This window comes from Kogia breviceps, chromosome 8, assembly GCF_026419965.1.
Source record: "Kogia breviceps isolate mKogBre1 chromosome 8, mKogBre1 haplotype 1, whole genome shotgun sequence".
Classification (NCBI taxonomy): Eukaryota; Metazoa; Chordata; class Mammalia; order Artiodactyla; family Physeteridae; genus Kogia; species Kogia breviceps.
In genome coordinates, this window is record NC_081317.1 from 93,145,231 (window position 1) to 93,165,399 (window position 20,169).

The window sequence follows — 20,169 nt, forward strand, 5'->3', positions numbered from 1 at the left end:
TGGCTGCAACAGAAATGGCTGGGAAGCCAAAGTGAAGAGAACTCGATGAGGTATGGCCTTCAAAGTTTAAACTGCTAATCTCCAAGGACCAGAGTGACTTCGTAAGGAATTCAAGAAGAACGCAATTTGCTCAACATATAATAGGATCCTGAAATCCTAAGAATGTTTTCCTGAGGCCAGAAAAAGGAAAGAAGTGTACTGGTGCCCACTGTGGGATGACTGAAGTCTCAGGCAGACTGTGGCAGTGCTACTTTGATAACTCAGTGCTACAGAGGTATTGCAGGGTTGATGACATTTGCAGGTGTTGACACCTACCCAAACTCATCTTCTAGCTTAAGAGATAGAAGTAAGCAGCTAAACATATCCATGCATTCATCCAAACTAGCAGACTGGCAAAGTCAGGCCCAGCAATAAATGGAGTTTAATCTCTGGAATTTAACTTTAAATACCGTCACCGGATTTTTTAGGTGATTCTCTGACCCCCCCAATCCCTGCCCACTGTTTTTCTTCCTTTAGGGGTTTGTCTTTTGATAATAAGCTCTACTTGCATTTGCAAAATATAAAAAGTGAACTTCCAGATGGACTTCTTAAAGTGCAATCCAAACATGAGGGAAACAAGAAATCCAAAAGTCAAAGGCGAGTGGGAGGTTTTCTTCTCCTCCAAATCTCTGGGGAGTCCGATTCATTCAGCATGTTCACATTCTGGTTTAATTTCCATTTTCTATAATAAGAGATGAAGATGTAATATGTCAATGTTGATGTATCAGAGAGATGATGAATTCCAGGCTAAAACATGGCGACATCTGCTTGGAAACGAGATGGAAGAAATTAAGATGCTTACCATGATTATTTTCCTCCTGAGCAAATTTATAGTATCTTTGGTCTCAAGGGCAGAAATTCCAGACAGATTAGCTTTTCATCTCCTAGGTAACTCTCTGAACTGCATAGCTATAGAAATTCTTTGCTTTAACATTGGGTGTCCTTATTAGGGAAATATCTTAAATTCTGTGCCAACAAAGAAACTCATTGACTACTAAGCAATAATCATGAAAAAATTTATGACATGGATTACAAACAGGTGCTCCAAACAGAACAAAAGCTGGGGTTATTCACCACTTGGACTAACTGGAAAACATTATTTACATCTAGCACAGTAACTTTTATGCTTTTAGTAAATATTTTTTCTGGACTATGTGTTCTCATTCTACGGAGGGTAAGTTTGCTTAAGTACCAGAGGGAATTGGCGAATGTAAATAGAACTATATAATAATAACAGGTGCTAGAGCACTAGAATTGCCTATACTATACTTATTCATAATCAACAAAAATGTATCCAGTCTCTACTAAATGCCTGTGTTCAGCTCTGGAGACGCAAAGATAAATACAATATGACCTCTGCTTAGTTCAAAATTTGCTTTATTTACTTTTTACAAACATCTTAGGAAGCAGTGCAGGCATAAGCATGTCCATTTCATAGATGAGGAAGCTGAGGCTGGGTGAGGTCATATACGAGGAAGTACCAAAGTCAAGACTGGTAGCCTAACCTTTCTTCAAGTCCAGTGCTCTGCCCACTCCCTCACACACTGGCATGATTGAGATGAGACCCAAAGGGGGTTTGGATGACCCAAGGGCAACCACTGAGGGCAACCTCAGTGCCTGAGGACATCAAAACTGGCTTTTGACCCAGTATTAACATGCCAATGCGTTCCATTTTCATTTTTTATCCAGATGTTTAGCACTGTGTGGACACAGCTATGGTCTCATTCATGACTAAGCGATACTTTGCAGGAATTACTGAAATGCTCATTGAAAACCTATTCTCTTCTAATTGCATTTTGAAATGATACAGTGGGGGAAAGAGTTTGGACCTTTTTGAAGCGGTTTCTCTCAGAATTTAAGAAACAGGAGTTGTAAAATATTCCCCAAAATATTGCTTGGCATGACAACCTCTTTCAACACAAATGAGCCATTGATATAAAGGAATTTGTGAAGAGAGACAGGAGTTGGGGTGAAGCTCATTAGCCACTTGGTTGCCAGGGAAGCGAAGCTGCCAGAGAAGCCTGGATTGAAGATGAACACGGCAGGGGCGGCGCGGGGGGGGGCAAAGAGGACATTTTATACCCTTATTAGGTACGACTGATTTGTTTTTTTATACTGGTAGAATCAATATGTGACTACTCCAAAATAACCATGATGAAATGGAAACAACACAATAAAATGGAAATGATTTGGGGATCAGAAAAACCTAAATTGGAGGATTGCCTTACCTGTTAGTTGTGTGACTTTGGGCAAATCTTTGAACTCTGAACTTCCATTTCCTCATCTCCAAAATGAAGATAATCAATCCTATCTCATAGGATGATGAAGGATTTGAAAGCACTTTTTAAATTATAAAACAGTATGTGAATCCAAGTTTTCCTTTTTTATTTACAAAAGAAATTCAAATCCAAATACAGCGTTGAACATCTCTCTGTGCTCAAATATTATTCATCACCAATGCACTCTAACTTCCAGCTGCCCCAGCCTTGGTCACACTAGTGCTGCATCTGTCCTAAGAATGTACATTCAGAGTGCCTTCTGTGGGTGTTTCCCAAGGCTTCAGTTCTGTGATCACAGCCCTGAGAATGTTTGCTGCATCTCTGATTTGAGAAAGCAAGCCCTTCCATTAGTTTTCTAAGCACCATTATACAAAAGGCCACACAGAGACTACATTCAGATGTCTGAGGGCCACCTTGAGCTTCACTCTTGATGTCTAACCTCTCCAGCCTCCTCCTTCACTAGTTCCTCGCACCTTAGCAGACAGCAACTCCATTCACTTTTCCCCATCAATGTCCAATCCATCCCCCAGTCCTGTCACTTCTGTCTTGAAATACATCACTCATACAAGCTCTTGTTGCCTCCTCCACCAGGGCCACCCTACTTCACCCCACAAGTACCCTTGTCTGGAATACTGCCAGTCTTCACTGGTCTTTTCCACCCTTACCCCTTTATAGTCTATTATTCCTGCAGCAACCAGAGTGATCCTTTAAAGATATAAGTTAGGCCAATCAAAGAGACCCTTTCCTAGCTCATTAAGAATAAGGGCCAAAGTCTTAACCACGGTCTACAAGACCCCAGCTGAGCTGATCTGGCTTCCCACTACCTCTCAACTTCATTTCCGTCTGCTCACTTAATCCAGCCACTTTGGTGCTCTAGTCCACCAATACCTTCTTGCTTTGGGAAAAATTTGTGCTTGTCATTCCCCTTGCATGGATCATTTTTATCCCAGATGCTCACGTTTCATTGTTTTCACTTTACCCAAGATTCTGCAACAAACATCATTTCCTTGGAGAAATAATCTCCTGATCTCTTCTGCTGCTTATTGTTCTTAGCACTTACTTATATTATATTATATTATACCATATTATATTATGCCACACCATACTGTATTATATTATTGTTTACTGTTTGTCTCCCTACTGAAATATAAGCTGCACAGGGGCAGGTATTTGGTCTCTTTCATTTGTTGCCATATCACCAGCATTTAGATTCAATTAGTACATTGTAGATGCTTTCAGAGGCTGTGTGACACATCCATGAAACCATCAGGAGACCAGAGCTGCCTTTCAATTGCGGGCATACTTAATCCAGCTTGGTCGACGGGATAATCAAGTTTATAGAGAACCATGTATCAACCAAAAGGTGTTCTGCCTGGAGCTGAGGAATAAGGAGTGACTGAAGAGCAGGAAAATCCTAGCTCACAGGAGTTAAGTAACTTGCCCGAACTTACAGATAAAATATAGAAAAATTAATATTTGAACTGAAGGGGCTGAGAACATGCCACCCCAAAATATGCCACTTTGGCATATTGATTATTTTGAGCTGAAGGCACATGCAGGAGGGGTTCTCTGACCTCCCCCTTTTGACCTAAAAACAGGTTATAAAATTTCCTGTAAGCAAGGTGACCTCCCTGCACCAGGAAGAGAACATTCTTATCACCAGGTGAGTTGACACCAAAATGGATCTGTACAAACAAACCTACTAAAATAATCCTTATATTCCATTAGTTTCCCCAATATATTTCCTAGTCACTTTTCCACAACTCACTGCCCCTAGAAGCTTAAATGCCTTTTCCTTTGTCTTGTCACTTCTCTACAAATTTATCATTCCTTGTTTAAAAGGGTATATAAGCTCTTGGTTCTAAGAGCTTCTTAGGGTCTTCATTTTTCTTATGGAGGCTCCCATGTACATGTAAAAATATAAAATAAAATTTGTACGCTTTTCTCCTGTTAACCTGTCTTATGACAGTTTAATTCTCAGGTCCAGCCACAAAACCTAAGAGGATAAAGGAAAAGTTTTTCCTCTCCTATAGAACATTACTGTAGACGATGCTACCTCCCTAATGCATTTAAACAGAATTGAATGTTCCTGCAGTAGCCCCCAGATGTAGGTGAGTTGGACCTTTTTGTTTGTTTGTTTGTTTGTTTTTTACGCGGGCCTCTCACTGCTGTGGCCTCTCCCGCCGCGGAGCACAGGCTCCGGACGCGCAGGCTCAGCGGCCACGGCTCACGGGTCCAGCCACTCCGTGGCATGTGGGATCCTCCCGGACCGGGGCACGAACCCGTGTCCCCTGCATCGGCAGGCAGACTCTCAACCGCTGCGCCACCAGGGAAGCCCGAGTTGGACCTTTGAGTTAGTTCCTGCAGTATGAAAAAATACCATAGAATTTCTAGAGCTGATAAGCAGAGACACTGAGCCTGGACAACGATGACCACTCCAGTCACCTCTGGTGGCTGCTACCTCTGACACCCAGGAAGCTGTGAGAAGTGTAGCCTCCTCTCAGGCCCTAGGAGGGTCTCCAAAAAGAAGATTCCAGACTATTGGTCCAGCCTGAGTGGGTATCATGGAATTCACCCAGAGAAAAGGTGAACTTTAGCTTGATTAATGATTGTGAAATTCTGGCATTTGGTTCCTAGGGACTGCTTCTTTCCTCTAATTCTCTTGAAATCTCTCAGCTATGAAAGCTGGTCACCAGAAAAATGTTTGTAAATATCCCTCAAGGGGTCTGTCCTCTGGGCTAGAGACAACGTCCTGACTCCAGAGGCTTACCAGGTCCTCTGAAGTTGGCAGAGGAGATGGGTCAATGTTTGTCCACATATCTAAGGAAGGAGATGTTTTCATGCAGGCACCACTAAACCTTGATAAAGGCACTTCTCGCCTGTCTTGGGAGAGGCTGGGTCCTGTCCCTTCTGTAGCTCCCAAATCCTAGCGCACTCTGAAGTGAACTGTCTTCACCAACGACAGAATAAGTGAAAATCCTCATCAAGACATTTTGATCTCATACAAATATCAGTTCTTATGATCTCCAAAACTCTCTCACTGTGCTTTGCACAGGCATTACCAATAACCAACGATATTCTTCTCTCCAGAGCATGCTGAGAGAGAAAGCTATTTTACTGAAGATTGTTTCTTTGACATTCACGCTCCAACAAGGATAGTCTCTTCTGGGCCTAATTTGACTTCTTTATGTGCCAAGAGGAAACTTTCTATCTGAAGGGCAGGCATACAGATAACTGAAGAGCCTTTAGGAGGTACTTTATAATTTCCTTGAATTTCTTAGAATGTTTGGAGAATAATGTGTATTGATTAGCTGTCTCTTTCAAAACGCTTAAACTTCTCCTATCCTTTCATTTTTTTAAGGGAATTAACAGTGAAAAGAAAAAAATAAGAATATACCGACTCACTCATCCATAAATTTCCATGAAATGTAACAGAGTCCATGCAAGGACAGTGGAAGCCAAGCAGCTCTTCCTGATGAATTTGGAATTGAGGTCATGGAAATAAGAGAGATGGCAGTGACTCCTTGAGACCATGTTATAATCTGAATCTGACACTAGGATGACCAGCGTGGTGACTGCATGGCAACTTCAGGAAGCAAGAGTTGAGATCAGGGGCACGTAACCTTCAGCTGCCCGGCACAAAGGGAAGTGGAGTTCTGAGCATACCACAGACCTGACCACAGACCTAGTCCGTGTCATTTAACATGCAGAGCGTGACACTCCTAGGGCAATGTTCTCACAGAGAATTCTGCTTCCAACCAATGAACTGGCACAAAACAAAAAAATTAAAGCTATGACCAATGATGTCACATAATAGCAAAACAAGCAAGTTGGGAGGTTTTTTGTTCTTTTACTATAGTGCCCTATGAGCAGGGCTTCTGAATTTTTTTTTCCTCCAGCCTGGTCACTCCGGGGGATCGACATTTTAGCACAGCGAAGACTACACATTCATGAGCCACGGCGGAAGTTTTGCTAGTGGAAAGAGCACTAGATTTAGAGATAGGGGACCTGGGCTGTATTCCTGATTGTTGCTACTAGCTGCATAACTTTGCACAAATCACCTAATTTTCTTAGTCCTGTTGCTACATCTGTAGAATGCAAAGCCTGGAAAATATAAAGGACTAATCTTATGAAGTAGGCATTATCATCTCCGTGTTACAGGTGAGGAAACTGTGGCCACGCAGTTAATAAGGAAAAGAACCAAGGCAACATAAGATTTTTCAGATTACATTCCTAGTGTCTGTCTACACCATGATTTCCTGAGCTGGCCTTGACCAAGAAGGAAAAGGAGTGATCAGGAGTGGACTTCACAGCGTGAGAAGCCTAGGAAGGGGTGTTAGCAGAGAGGGGAAAGAATGGCAGCGAAGCTACTGCTTATCCACCCAACACTCAAGTCCACTCATGCTCTTACCCCTTGGATACACCCTCTGGCTTCTAAGGTGAGGAAAAGGCCAGTCCCTAAATCTCTGAGGACCAATGCAAGTGGACGTGCCTCACAAGTAGAAACAAAGGCCTGGAGATCATTCAAGGGACTAGAGCCTTTGATTTTATGTTAAATGCATTTTACATTTAATGTACTGTGAGTTAACTAATTAATTAATGCACAAAGCATTAAAAGTCTCACATTAAACTTCACTGAGCCCAGTTTTGAGTGTGAGGTGGCAAAAAATAACAGCTCCTGAAACCATTTTCTCTTTTTTTCAGGTGTCCCTTAGGGAAGTTGGAGTTACAACAAAGGAAGTAAAACAGTGCTTTGGTCTTCTTTCCAGCTTTCCTGTAACTTCTGGGTCCACCCTCAGTGCCAGCAACAGCCCCACCTCCTTTCCTCTGACAAGTCTCAGTCACAGCCTCATCTCTTAAGGGAAGCCTTCCCTGGCTGACCCCAGAGTCAGGGGACCTCTTCAGTGTTCCCACCCAAAGCACCAGGAAAATCTCCTCTACAGCGTATCTCAAGCTTCTACTTGTTCCATTAAATTTTGGTAATTATTGATTGAGTGTCTGTCTTCCTGAGAGACTCTGAATTTCTTGAGGACAGTGACCATATCTGTTCTGTTCACTCCTGAGTCCACAGAGCCAAGGCCAGTGCCTGGCACACAACAGTAGGTGTTGGCTGAATCACGCCCTGTTCATTAGTTTCTCCTTCCACCCCAAGGTCTGAATCACTTACCACCAAGAGCTATTCACAGAGCATGCATGATGTGTGGCATCGTGTTGGGTGACGTGGAGCCCAGGAACTCATCTCCACTCCCGGAGTGAGCTGGCGCTGAGCCAAGAGGCAGCCACCATTGCGGCATCTTGGAAACAACACTGCATTTGTAGTCAGGACACCCTGCTTCAAACTTGTTTCCCCATCTGTAAAATAGGAATACAAACACCTAATACACCTACCTCACAGAGTTGTTCTGAAGATCACATGAGAAAAATAAATGAGAGAAGTTTCTATATCATGCAGCATCTTACCGTGAATGCCCAATTTTTACAAGTGGCATGAGAGGAAGGTGACTTCTCCTAACCCCCACAGCGGAGGTCTCTTGTGGCTCTCTTTATCACTTCCTCCTCTCCAAGCCCCTCACAGGTGTGTGTTCCCAGAGCTCTCATGGCCTAACCCCTTATTTTACAGATGAGGAAACTGCAACCCAGACAGAAGAAGAAGTGACCTGCCCAAAATCTGACATGGAGTCAGAGGCAGAGCCAGGACTAGACCCTGGGCATCTGTGTTCTTTCCACCCATCCACCTTGGGCTGCCTCCTTCGCATGTCTCCTTGAGTCAATTTCCATACCCCTGGATGGCGCCTTCTGCCCCTTTTGAAACCATTCCTACCCTCACTACACAGACTACAGATACACAAAGGTGCCAGATCAACTGTTTGTTAAACATGAGTTTAGTTGGGATGTATAGTTGTTATAGGCCCCAAGATATTTTTGCCTAGGCCAGCTTGATCCTTAATACCCCTCCCATTCTCAATTCACTGATTATTTTAATGAGGCACCTTACCAGCATCCCCTCTTACTCTCTGCCTGCAAAAATAAACACATTTTTCCTCTATAGAAGAGAATTTTAGATTCACTGTTACCTGATCACTTCATGCCTGGGGAGAGGAGTCTTAGCAGATCAAAGCCCAAGTCTGTGGAGCTGAGGTAGGGACAGGGAGAGGGGGATCACGAAGGAGGAAGGGTAAATAGTGCAACAACACCAACTGAAGTAATGGCACCCATTCACTGCACTTTCTATAGCAGTGCTGTGCTAAGCCCTTAGCCTGTGCTATTTTTGTTCTAAAAACAGACAGTAACGGGGTATACTATGTTGAATACTGCCCCCCTTAAATTCATGTCCACTTGAAACCTCGGAATGTGGCCTTATTTGGAAATAGGGTCCTTAGAGATGTAATTAGCTAAGATGAGATCATACTGTAAAAGAAGAGAAAACAGAGACACAGACACACAGGAAGAACAGCATATGACTACAGAGGCAGAGATTGGAGCGATCCATCTACAAGCCAAGGAATGCCAAAGATTTCTGGCACCTACCAGAAGCTAGAAAGAAGCAAGGGAGAATAGTTCTCAAGAGCCTTTGGAGAGAGTAAGGGCCTGCTCACACCTTGATTTTGTATTGCTAGCCTCCCAAACTGAGATAATAAATTGCCATTGTTTTAAACCAGCTACTTTGTGGTAGTTTTTTACAGAAGCAATAGAAAACGAACAGAGGAAGTATTAAAACTCCCACAACCTAGATCAAGTTAGAAAGTGTTTCAAATCCAGCATCTTTGAACTTGATAACAACAATAGAAGGAAGGTGGGGGATTCCTGTGATTAGTCTCCATTTTATGGATTAGGCAACTGAGGCCAGAGATGTAAGACAAAATGCCACGGTCACACAAGAGTGAGCATTACAGCTGAGATGTCCATTTCAAGACAGGCCCAGAGAGGTGCTGCCCCCAAACACAAATGCCCTTCCCATCGTCCATCCTTTGCCCCCTCCTCTGAACAGAGGGGAAGATCAGATCACTTTCCCAGCATCATCTGGGGCAGGGCACACTTCACAAAAGCATGAGCTCTCAGGCTTCTCCAGCCCCTCAGCCAGGCCTGTTTCTGGGTATCAGGCCAACCCTTCTTAGATCTAACTTCCTAATTTTGACTTGCAGGGACCAAAAGAGAATCCAAAACACTCACAGATCTTTCGTAAACCAGGAACATAGACTTGATCTAGTAAGACAAAATTGGACTACATTTGAAAAAAGTAGAGTGCAGCTTGTTATTTGGCCTTGAATGTGGAAACACTTCAACAAAAGTGGTTTCTCCTTATCATTAATTCTCCTAAAGAGAAATTTACCTAAAAGTCATCTCCCTTAAAGTGTTTTGAAAATTAGATGAGATTAAAACGAGGATGTTAAAATGAAATTAAGCCATTGCTTTAGGAGGCAAGATTTTAGCTAACTGACCTGGAGCCTTGAATGTCAAGCTGAAGAGTTCTAACTAGTCTAGAAGTTACAGGAGAGATCATCAAAGGGCTGTGAGTCAGGAGTGATGTGCGTTCTGGAAAGGCTAACTTGGCAGCCATGAGAAGGATGGATTAGAGAAGAGACTGGAAGACAATTTGAGGAGGTTGTGGTAAAGGTCCAAAGGAGAGAGCTGAAGCCAGGGCTGAAGCAGGAGGGGATGAATGAAAGGGGAGATCAAAGACACATGGCAGATGTACAATGGCATTTACTCATGGCTGATTGTGGGGAATCAAATGGGATAAAGCCTGGATTTTAACAGTCAATGAAAGTGAAAGGAGGAGAAGGAGCAAAGGTAGGCAGGAAGATGAGTCTGGTTTTGTCAACAAGGAGGCTGATGTGACCATGGGAACCCTGGCCAGTTATTTGAATCGTGGTCTTCTCATTTCTGGACTTTGTTTTTGTGACAGAACTATAAACTCCCACCTATTTAAGTCATTGATATTTTGGGGTTTCTGTCTCTTGCAGTCAAATATAAGCCTAATACCAATATTGGGGCTCTTTCCCCACAACTACAATCTCCTCTGAAAAGATAACACTTCATCCCCAGAATGTTCATAGTTTTAAAAGAAGCTTCTTTTCCCTCTCAGAGTTTTCATATTCAACCTATCTTCAAACCTTAGTTTCTCCTTTGAAGATAACTTTTAGATTTGCCTTTCTAGTCTAGCATTCTTGATGATGCTCTTGTCTACGTGACCACTCACCTGGTACAGCATCTTCCTCTCCATCCCACCAATGCAGACACTGCTAATGGCTTGTTGCACACTGCCCTGATTGACAGCCCTACAACCTGCCCCAACAATTCCAAATGCCCCACCTGACTTTCAAGATCCTGCCAAATCTGGCTTTGACTGATCTGACATTATTTCCCACCTTTTACCAACATGAATTTTAGTTCTAATCAGGCCAGTCTTCCTTCCAAAATACTACACCCATTCTGAGCTCCACAATTCACTCTACTTATTCTACATGGAATAGCTTCTCACACTTCACTTGGCTACAGTGTGTATTTAGCTATCTCCATCTCTCAAGGACTTGAGCAAATTAGCCACCAGTTAGGAACAGGTTATGACTTGAACCAGGACAAAAATCCAGTAAGGCTACAGGCAAGCTCCCAGACAGATATCATACGCAATTAGAAAGCAGAATCCCATCCAGTACCTCCTCAACATCAACCCCTTCCCACAGTTCTGAGAAGAGTGGTCAATACTGAATCTGGAGAGATTCTCCAAAATGTGGGAAGAAAAATAATGCAAAATGAAAGTGAAATCATTTAAAGATTTAGAGACAAATAACTAAAACTATGTGATAGGCTCCCCCACATAAATATAATTGGGTTTAAAAACTAGAATCTACAACCTCATACCCTTTAGGATGGTTACCATCAAAAAATAGAAAATTACAAGTGTTGATGAGGATGTGGAGAAATTGGAGCCCTTGGGCACTGCTGGGAATGTAAAATGGTGCAGCCTCTGTGGAAAACAAGGTGGCAATTCCTCAAAAAATTAAAAATAGAATTACCATATGATCCAGCAATTCCACTTCTGGGTATGTATTCAAAGGAATTGAAATCAGGGTTTTGAACAGATATTTATACACCTGTGTTCACAGTAGCATTTATGCCCAATAGCCAAAAGTTGGAAGTGTCCATTGATGGATGAATAGCTAAACAAAATGTGGAATATACATACAATGGAGTATTATTCAGTCTTAAAAAGGAAGGAAATTCTGACACATGATACAATACGGATGAACCTTGAGGACATTAGGCTAAGTGAAATAAATCCGTCACAAAAAGACAAATAGTGTAATCCACTTATATCAAGTACCTAGAATGGGCAAATTAATAGAGACAGAAAATAGAATGGTGGTTGCTAGGGGCTAGGTGGGGGAATGAGCAATTATCGTTTGGTGGGTTCAGAGCTTCTGTTTGGGAAGATTAAGAGAGTTCTGGAGACTAGCTGCATAACAATGTGAATGTACTTAATACTACTAAACTGTACACTTAAAAATGGTTAAGATGGTAAATTTTATGTTGTGTACTTCACATCAATTAGAAATAAATGTGTTTTTTAAAAATTAGAATTTACAGTATTTGGTGTTCAATTCTGGAAACACATTTGAATCACCTGGGGGAATTGTTAAAACAAGACATTGATTTTTCCCTCCCCCTCCCTTTCTCCTCCCCTAGAGATAGTTATCTAATCAGTTTGAAGTACAGTCTTGGATGATTCTAGTGTGTACCTACAGGAATCACTAGCACAGGAATTAGGACAAAAATGTCAGTGATCTCACACATACTTTATAGACATGGAGTCTTAGAAGAAATGTGTGAGAGCAACAAGAAAGAGCTTAGACTTCAGTTTAACCTACCTGAGGTTGATTCCCACCCTACTACTTCCTAGCTTTGTGACACTGGGCACCTTATGCTTCAGTGCCTGGCAAAGTAATCAGTGTCTAGCCTGATGCCTGGCACACAGGAAGCTATCAATAAATATTAGATTAAAAAATAACACATCTCTCTGGGAGCATAATGACTATATTGTTACATTAGTCTGAGAATTAGCTACTAGAAACAATAAAGGTAAAGTCCCAAAATAGCACATGGCACACAGCAGGCATGCAATAAATGACAGATATTATTACAAATTTTATGGAAATACCTTCAGAGATCATTTAATTCAACCTTCTCATTTAGCAGATAAAAACGCTGGGGACCAGTTAAGAGAAAGGAATCTTTACCCACAGTTCATTTTATTATATAATAGCCTTCCACGATTTAAACTTCTGTTCTCTGATGTTGCCTACACTAAGACTTCCAAAACTCAACGTTGCTGTTCAAACCATCACTTATGACAAGAATTGGGATGTGTTCAGGTAAGCCTGTAGGTGCCTTGCTCAGCAATGTTACATGGTCAGAATGTATCTCTTTATGACAATCTGTGGAACCTCAAATCTGAGACTTGAGACTCCACAGGTCTGAGTCACTATGTATCGAAGGCAATTTCCCTGGGTTCCCTGGGGAGTAAATCACTCCTTGCTGGTTTTCAAGGGTTTTCTCTAAAATGAGGCTTCAAAGCTTCCAAACTGTCAAGACTTCAGTGACCTACCAACCAACCGTGGTGCCCCATGGCTCTCAGTTATTCACTGACAGCCCCTACAGAGTGTGGTCAGAGGGAGGTACTCAGACCACCTCTGGGGCCCATTAAAAATGAAGATTCCAAGACCTGAGGATGCAATCCTGCAGCCTCCATGTTGCCAGACTCCCAGGTGACTCTTATGCATGTTGAAGTTGAGAATCATTGTCATTCCGGGAACCATCTGGCAGTTCATTTATTCCAGTGTTCGATATTTTACTGAGCAGGTACTCCATGCAGGCCCTGTCTTTGGCACTATAGACAAATTCAAAGAAGACATTGTTCTTATCCTCAAAGAACTCAGAATCTGCTAGAGGACAGACAAACTACAGATGACATAGTACAGTGTAGTCATTCAATCATTTCATTTCATCATTCACCAAATAAATATCAAGAGCCCACCATATTCTAGGCATAGATTCGCATAAAGAAAGGCTGTGCAGTATAGTAGTTAAGCCATGGACATGGCATCTGCATTGCCTAGCTCTTATACTCACTATCAGCATGACCTTGGGCAAGTGACTTAACCGTTGTACATCTCAGTTTTCTCATCTGCAAAATGGATACAATAATGACACTTCTCTCACAGGATGACTGTGATGATCCAATGAGTTAATAGATGTAAAGCCTGGAATAGTCTCCTGGCACATAGTAAGTGCTGAGTAGATTTCTATAGGAATCTAAGCTTCATGAAGGCCAGGATCTTCGTCCCTTTTATCCCTAACACGTAGAGTGGTACCCGCCACAAAGTAGGCAATTATTAAATAATTGTTGAATGAATAAACGAATTTCTGCGGGAGATTGCAATCAATGTGGCAAACTGAGCTGTAATTAACTGATTCTTCTCCTCACTTTCAACACATATATGTTGAGAAATATAAATAAACATTTAAAAATACATATATGGTCTCAAAATAAAGATAAATCCCCAGATACTGAAAAATCAAGGAAAGAAATCACAAGTATAAGTGTAAGCAGAAGCTGGCACATTAGAAGTCTCAAAAATTGCCAATTCTAATGATGGCGGTGGTGGTGGTGGTGATGATGGTGATGATGTTGATACAGCTGCCTAAAGATGACGGCTGGATGGAGATAAGTCTTGAGAAGAATTACGGGGCACAAACTTCCTAGATCAACTACGTGGGAAGTCATTCTTCTCCCTGCTTTTGCCTGTAATAAACATCACCCACATATTTACCAAAAAGATTTCAACATCCATGAATGTGCAGCTACCTAGCTCATCTCTATCTCAGCTGTTCATCAGATGATCACTGGATTTCATACACCGAACTAGTCTTAGAAATTTCCCTGAGGCACTTTTCCCTGGTCCTGGGTCATCCATACACAAAGTTGTAAACTCACAGACTCTAATGTTTAGAAGAGACATAACATGTCAAGAAGTTCAAACTCTCAGCCAGTGTTTCACTTCACTGCTCACCATAGCTGCTAAGGTTGCTCAGCCTACTGCACATCTCTAAGGAAAGGATTCAAACTTTCATGAGTTTGTTAGAAGAGATTAACATTGAGACTTCTTACAGCCTGCTATAACCTGTTCTAGCTCTAGCTGCTTGGGATACCAATCTATAAGGGATGATAAAACATTAGAAAAATAGTAATATGGCACCTGCAAACTCAGGTTTCTACATGAATCCTTTAAATAACTGGCAAAATGTAAGTTGGACCTGCTGAAAACAATGTTAACACACTGGAATAGAAATTTTAAAAGTGTTCTCAACTGGCGTTAACCAATCCAAGGTATTTTCATTTTTTGCATGTGCAAAGTATATGGTGAAACTACTGGATACACCACCAACTCTGAGACTAGCCAGCTAAAACCAAACAGTACATAGTGCAATGCCATTCATTGGGAATGAGTGATTCATTTTATTATTTAAAATGTAAACACTTGGCCTTTCTCACCTTCTGAGATGGCCCACACTCTGTGGAGTGTGTTTCTCTCTAAATAAATCCACTTCTTACCTATTACTTTGCCTCTCACTGAATTCTTTCTGGGATGAGACATCAAGAACCTGAGCTTCATTAAGTCCTGAAACCAGGTGTGTGATCTCAGTTGGAAGACTGTGGGTTTTGGCCGTGTTTGAGTCCCGGCAGTGTGGGTTCAAGTCCCAATCTGGGTTTTGGCTGGGTTCGAGTCCCAGCAGTGTGGGTTCGAATCCCAGTCTGGGTTTTGGCCGGGTTTGAGTCCCGGCCGTGTGGGTTCAAGTCTGAATCTGAGGTGCACAGTTTCAGCTGGTGACCAAGAAGGGACAGTGATAAGGTAAGAAAATGTTTGAGAGTTAGGTCTTGGTCCTACAGAGGCCCACGGGACGCCACAAACCAGGCACACTGGGGAGGATGCTCTGCTACTGTCTGCTCATTTTTGACTGGCGGGTCAACCCTGTATACTTATGCACATCCAAAAGCAGGTCCAGGACAGAACTGTTCATCTCTATACTCTTCTCCTTGACTCTGAGGTTTTTCTCCTACATTCTTGCATTCTTATTCATTCCTACTCTATTTCTTTCTTTCTTCTGTTAACCCCAGAAGACCTGTGTGACCACCAAGGTGTACTCTATTGCTTTTACTCCCCTCCCTCCGACCCTTACAAATGCTGACCCTTTATTCCCAACTTATAGCTAGACCAACTCCTGCTCATCGTCAACACTGTTGGGGACGTCTTCTGTGACATTTTTTTGTGACTTTTTGGGAACTAACACCTGGCTGGGAGACTACCTTGGAAGGGATAGCATCTAAAATCATAAGTGCAAATCTTTTGACCAAATTGCATAGTGGATTTTGACTTAAGAGTGGAATTTTGGATAGCTCGGGAGTTAGACACATCACCTCAGGCTTGTATGAAGTGGGTCAGGCTGCATCAATCCCAACCAATACCCCTCTGGGCCATATACTCTGGGATTGGGAAAGATGTGGACAACAGGAATTAAAAGGAAAAAACTTATTAGGTTATGTAATCAGGTTTGGCCACAATATGAGTTAGGAAATTTGAAATGGAGTGAAGTACCCTATATTCAAATTTTCATGGCCTTGTATGTAGGCAATGGAATCCAAAGGGAATTTAAGGTGTGTATAGCTCAGAGGGATAACTCTAGGAAGGACACAGAGGACATTTTAACTGACCCACCCTCCAGGGCCATGGATCCCGAACGAAACGTGGATCCCTCCTCCCCCGAGGTACAGGCCCTTTTGACTATGCATTTCATAGCCCGGTCTGCCCCAGACATCAGGCGTGAAATTCAGAAAGCAACTGCTGGTCCTCAGACTCCAGTGATTGTTTTGTTCCAATTGGCTTATTTGGTTTTCAGTAATAGGGATATGGCCAAAAAGACTGAACGCACTCAGAGAAATATGAAAAAGGCCCAAATGATTGCAGTAGCTTTGTCCACTCAGAGACCACTAAAGGGGAAGCCGGCTTTTCTGGACCAATCTGGCCCTGGCAGACCACAAGGCCCATGAGTACCCATACAAGGCCAGCATACCCTGTGTGGACAAAAAGGGCACTGGAGTGAGGGTTGTGATCGATGTGCCCTTTGCATACAACCAGGGCAACGGAAGAGGGAATGCCTCAGATGCCAGAGAGCGAAGGGGGCCCCTCGGCTATTGATGGTTTTGCAATCAGAAGACTGAAGGGGCCCAAAGCCGAAAGTGGCTCTGCCTAGACATACCAACTACATAACTAATGTCGAGCCTTGGGTGGTCATTGATGTGATGGGCCACTTGATATAATTTCTTATAGACACTGGTGCAACCTTCTCAGTCTTAACCCAAAGGACTGGAAACCTTAGCAATCATAAGGAATATGTATTGGGTCGTCAGGGAAGAGACACAGGCACACTTTCCTGGAACCCCTTTTGTGCAAGATCAATGGCCAGCTGTTTTTACATTCCTTTCTGTTTGTGCCTGACTGTCCCATCCCTTTAGTGGGAAGTGATTTATTAACTATGTTAGGGGCCATTCTGTTTCTCGAGGGGCAAGGGAACCACCCTCATCACCAAATGGTTCTAACAAAAAGCAAAAAGGAACAGATAAAATCTGAAGCTAAAAAAGAAGCCATAGTAGACCCTGGAATGTGGAATATCGAGGTTCTGGGCATAGCCAAAGATATCCAGCTGGTGATTGTTAAGTAAAAAGGGTTATATAGTGCCTAAATATAAGGTACAAATTTCTTAAACCTAGGGAAGATCCTCAAAAATGTTTGTAAGTAGATTAACAAAATAGGAGGCCACTGGTCTGACCAAACTGACCCTAGCTGATATTCAGAGCCTGATAGGAATTTTGGAAGAGGCCTTCTCCCCTAAGCTAAATGAGGAAAAGTAAAACTTTCCAACATAGGTGAATGGGTATGTCAGTCCTTCAATATCATTGAGGTAACCACCCAATTCTTTGACAAAGAAAACATAACTGTCCTTGTCTTACAAATGTAGTCTTTATAGGACCAGAGGTGTGGCTCCAAAAATAATCCAAAACCCACCAATCCTTTTACCACTCCTCAAACCTCCCCTATTTATCTTAAGAGGCTTGTAAGTACTAAACAAAGGGGAAACAAAGACATCCTAGGAGGAACTTGCCTGTACCTTTGAGATGCAAATGTCCTATCTGGTCTTCTCGGGAACTCTTCTCTCTGCCATCTTTTCAAACTGCAAATTTTAAGAAAAGGGTAATTTAAAACTTGACTTGTCAAGGATAAATAGAAATCTTAAGTGTCTTGTCTGTAAACACTAGTAAAAAAGGATTTAGACATTTAGGTAGGTGACCTCGATTTGTTCCATCTGCTAGAAGCCCAGTTTGAATCCAACCCCTTGTAACTGATGGCTTTTATGTTGTACCTGACTTAGGGCTGAAATTTTCGAATGGGAACTATGAGGCCTCTGTGTTTGTTTGTGTGTTCATATGTATCTATATGTGCGTTGTAGGTATATGGTATTGCCAAAAATTAATTCGTAAAAGAGCTCTACTTAATTGGTTTTTAAAAATTAAGCCCTTATGTAAATACTCAGAAATAGAAAACAATCTGGCCAGAATAAATTTCAGGTTCATGTCACCTGGAAAATATTCAATACTAAACTGATATCTGGTATTGAAGGTGGCTTAAACTTGTTGGTTTGATTAATATAGACATGTTAGAGTCATCAATGCTAACTATATTACTTCTGTTGTACCTAGGTTGATTAGAGGTCAAGTAAGACCTTATTCTATCTGTTACAAATTTGTCAACAAGAAAAGTAACTCAATGTGAAAACAACTTTTAAGAAAAGTAAGGTATGTGTTTTTAGTAAGAGAAGGTGTGAAGAATGAAAAATACTGAAAAGAGTTACGCATGATCAGGATTTTCTAAGATTGGATTGAATTTAGTTGGGTAAATGGATTTTGTTAGGAATGGGCTAGCACAAGACTGGATTTGGTTTCTTCCTCCAAAGTATTCTTGAAATGCTGCTTTTGACAACAGAGCGTGTGAGTTTCTTTGCCTTTAAGTGACTTGTATTTGCTTTTGAGATCATTTGTAACTTTGGTTAAGGAATAAGTATTGTCTCACAGTGACCTATGATCTTATTTGACCAAGTGTTTTAAAATTTTTTGACAAACTTCCCAAATATCAAATTTTAATTAAGTTTCTTTTGATTTCCAGCTAACTTTAGGGTACTGTACAGGTCCCCCGAGGTATCTTAAACAGAAATATATAACTAGGATTATTTGGTATGTTAAAAGTAATCATTCGTAATTCTGGTTATTGTGACCAAGTTTCTTTATCGATTACACCGTAATCAGATGTTTAACCATGTCTTTTAAGTCTTTTGTCATTTATAGATATTTTTGTACTCTGATGCTGTTACAAAAAGTGCTTCATCATCAAGGAGATTCACAGAAAGGCTATGGAAACAATTACAACAGTTCCACACCAAGATGATGGCTATGTGAGGATTCCAGCCCACATGACTTAAAGCAAGGAGCTGCCCTGCCCCTAGGGCCCCTAGATCAGGCATCCAGTGATTTTTACTCCTTGACAGACAAGGTCGATGCCCCTACTCAGCCTTGAAGCAGTTACCGAAGACAGACCATCACCATTCTGCTTCCCATAAGAATATGGGAGTAAAATCTCTGAAGGGGGAATAAAATAGGAGGGAAGGAGGCAGGGCACAACCTTTGAAAGAATGACATAGTCCGAGGACATGAAATAAACTGATCAGAACCAAATGGGTCCAAGATGGTGGACAAGTCAACTTCCACTAGACCTTGAGCCTCAGTATACACTCACAGGCGCCATGACAGTTCCAAGACCGACCATAAGGATCAAAAAGTAGGCGGTGGCCCAATTCCTGGAAATCCCTGCCCCTTCCTAAAATAGCTGGAATACTCCTCCAGCTATTTTAGCCTATGAAAATAGCACTCATAAGCCTATGAAATTACCCAGTTCTATAAAAACTGACAACCCCATACCCTGGTGCCTTTCTCACTTTCTGAGATGGCCCACACTCTGTCTGTGGAGTGTGTTTGTCTCTAAATAAATCCACTTCTTACCTATCAAAAAAAAATGTTAACACTTTAATATACCTCCCCCAAAGCTATCTGATTCTGAACAATCATAATTCCTAGATAATTCTAAATAAATAAAAGTGTTGGGATACATTTAGTCTCATTTTTAACATAAAGAGGCACACCATTTTTACTACCAGAAAATCAGTTTCTCCTTGAACCTCCTAAAATATTAAATATTTAGAGATTCTCCTCTTCAAAAGTACCCACATGTCTCTGTCTAGCCCTTGTTCTGTCATTGCAAACACCCTCTCATTACCTGCCTCCAGCCCCCCAAACATCCATACCCATGCTTGGTTGGCCTCTGAAAACCAACTTTGCTTCTAGACAGTCAAGGATTCCTGGAGGAAAGGTAACTATTGGGTGACCTCAGTTGCCCTGCCTACTGGCAGAGGCAGCACAGTACACTGATTAAGCCCCAGGGTCAGGCTACCTGGGTTTACTTGCTGGTTGGAGAATGCATGTAACCCCTCAATAACCATCCGACCCTGGGCAAGTTACTCAACATCTCTAAGTCTTTTACCTCCTCTGTGCCACAGGGATGACAGTCATAATACCTTACTTATCGTGCAGTTATGAGCTAAAATGAGGGAACACGTGGAAAGCATATAGAACAGTGCTTGGCATAAAGTAAATGCCCAATATGTACTAGCTATTTTTTACTGTTGT

At 41.9% G+C, this 20,169-nt stretch overlaps 1 long non-coding RNA gene across 1 annotated transcript in view; it reads right to left on the minus strand.

The window, feature by feature from the left end:
• The window catches only part of LOC131760910 (uncharacterized), a 562,803-nt gene that overhangs the window by 254,880 nt on the left and 287,754 nt on the right, over positions 1-20,169 (minus strand). The window contains exons 2-3 of the long non-coding RNA XR_010841623.1: positions 17,544-17,606; positions 7,486-7,670 (exon numbers count right to left, since the gene is read on the minus strand). This is a non-coding gene — a long non-coding RNA (uncharacterized lncRNA). The remainder of the gene's footprint in view (positions 1-7,485; positions 7,671-17,543; positions 17,607-20,169) is intronic.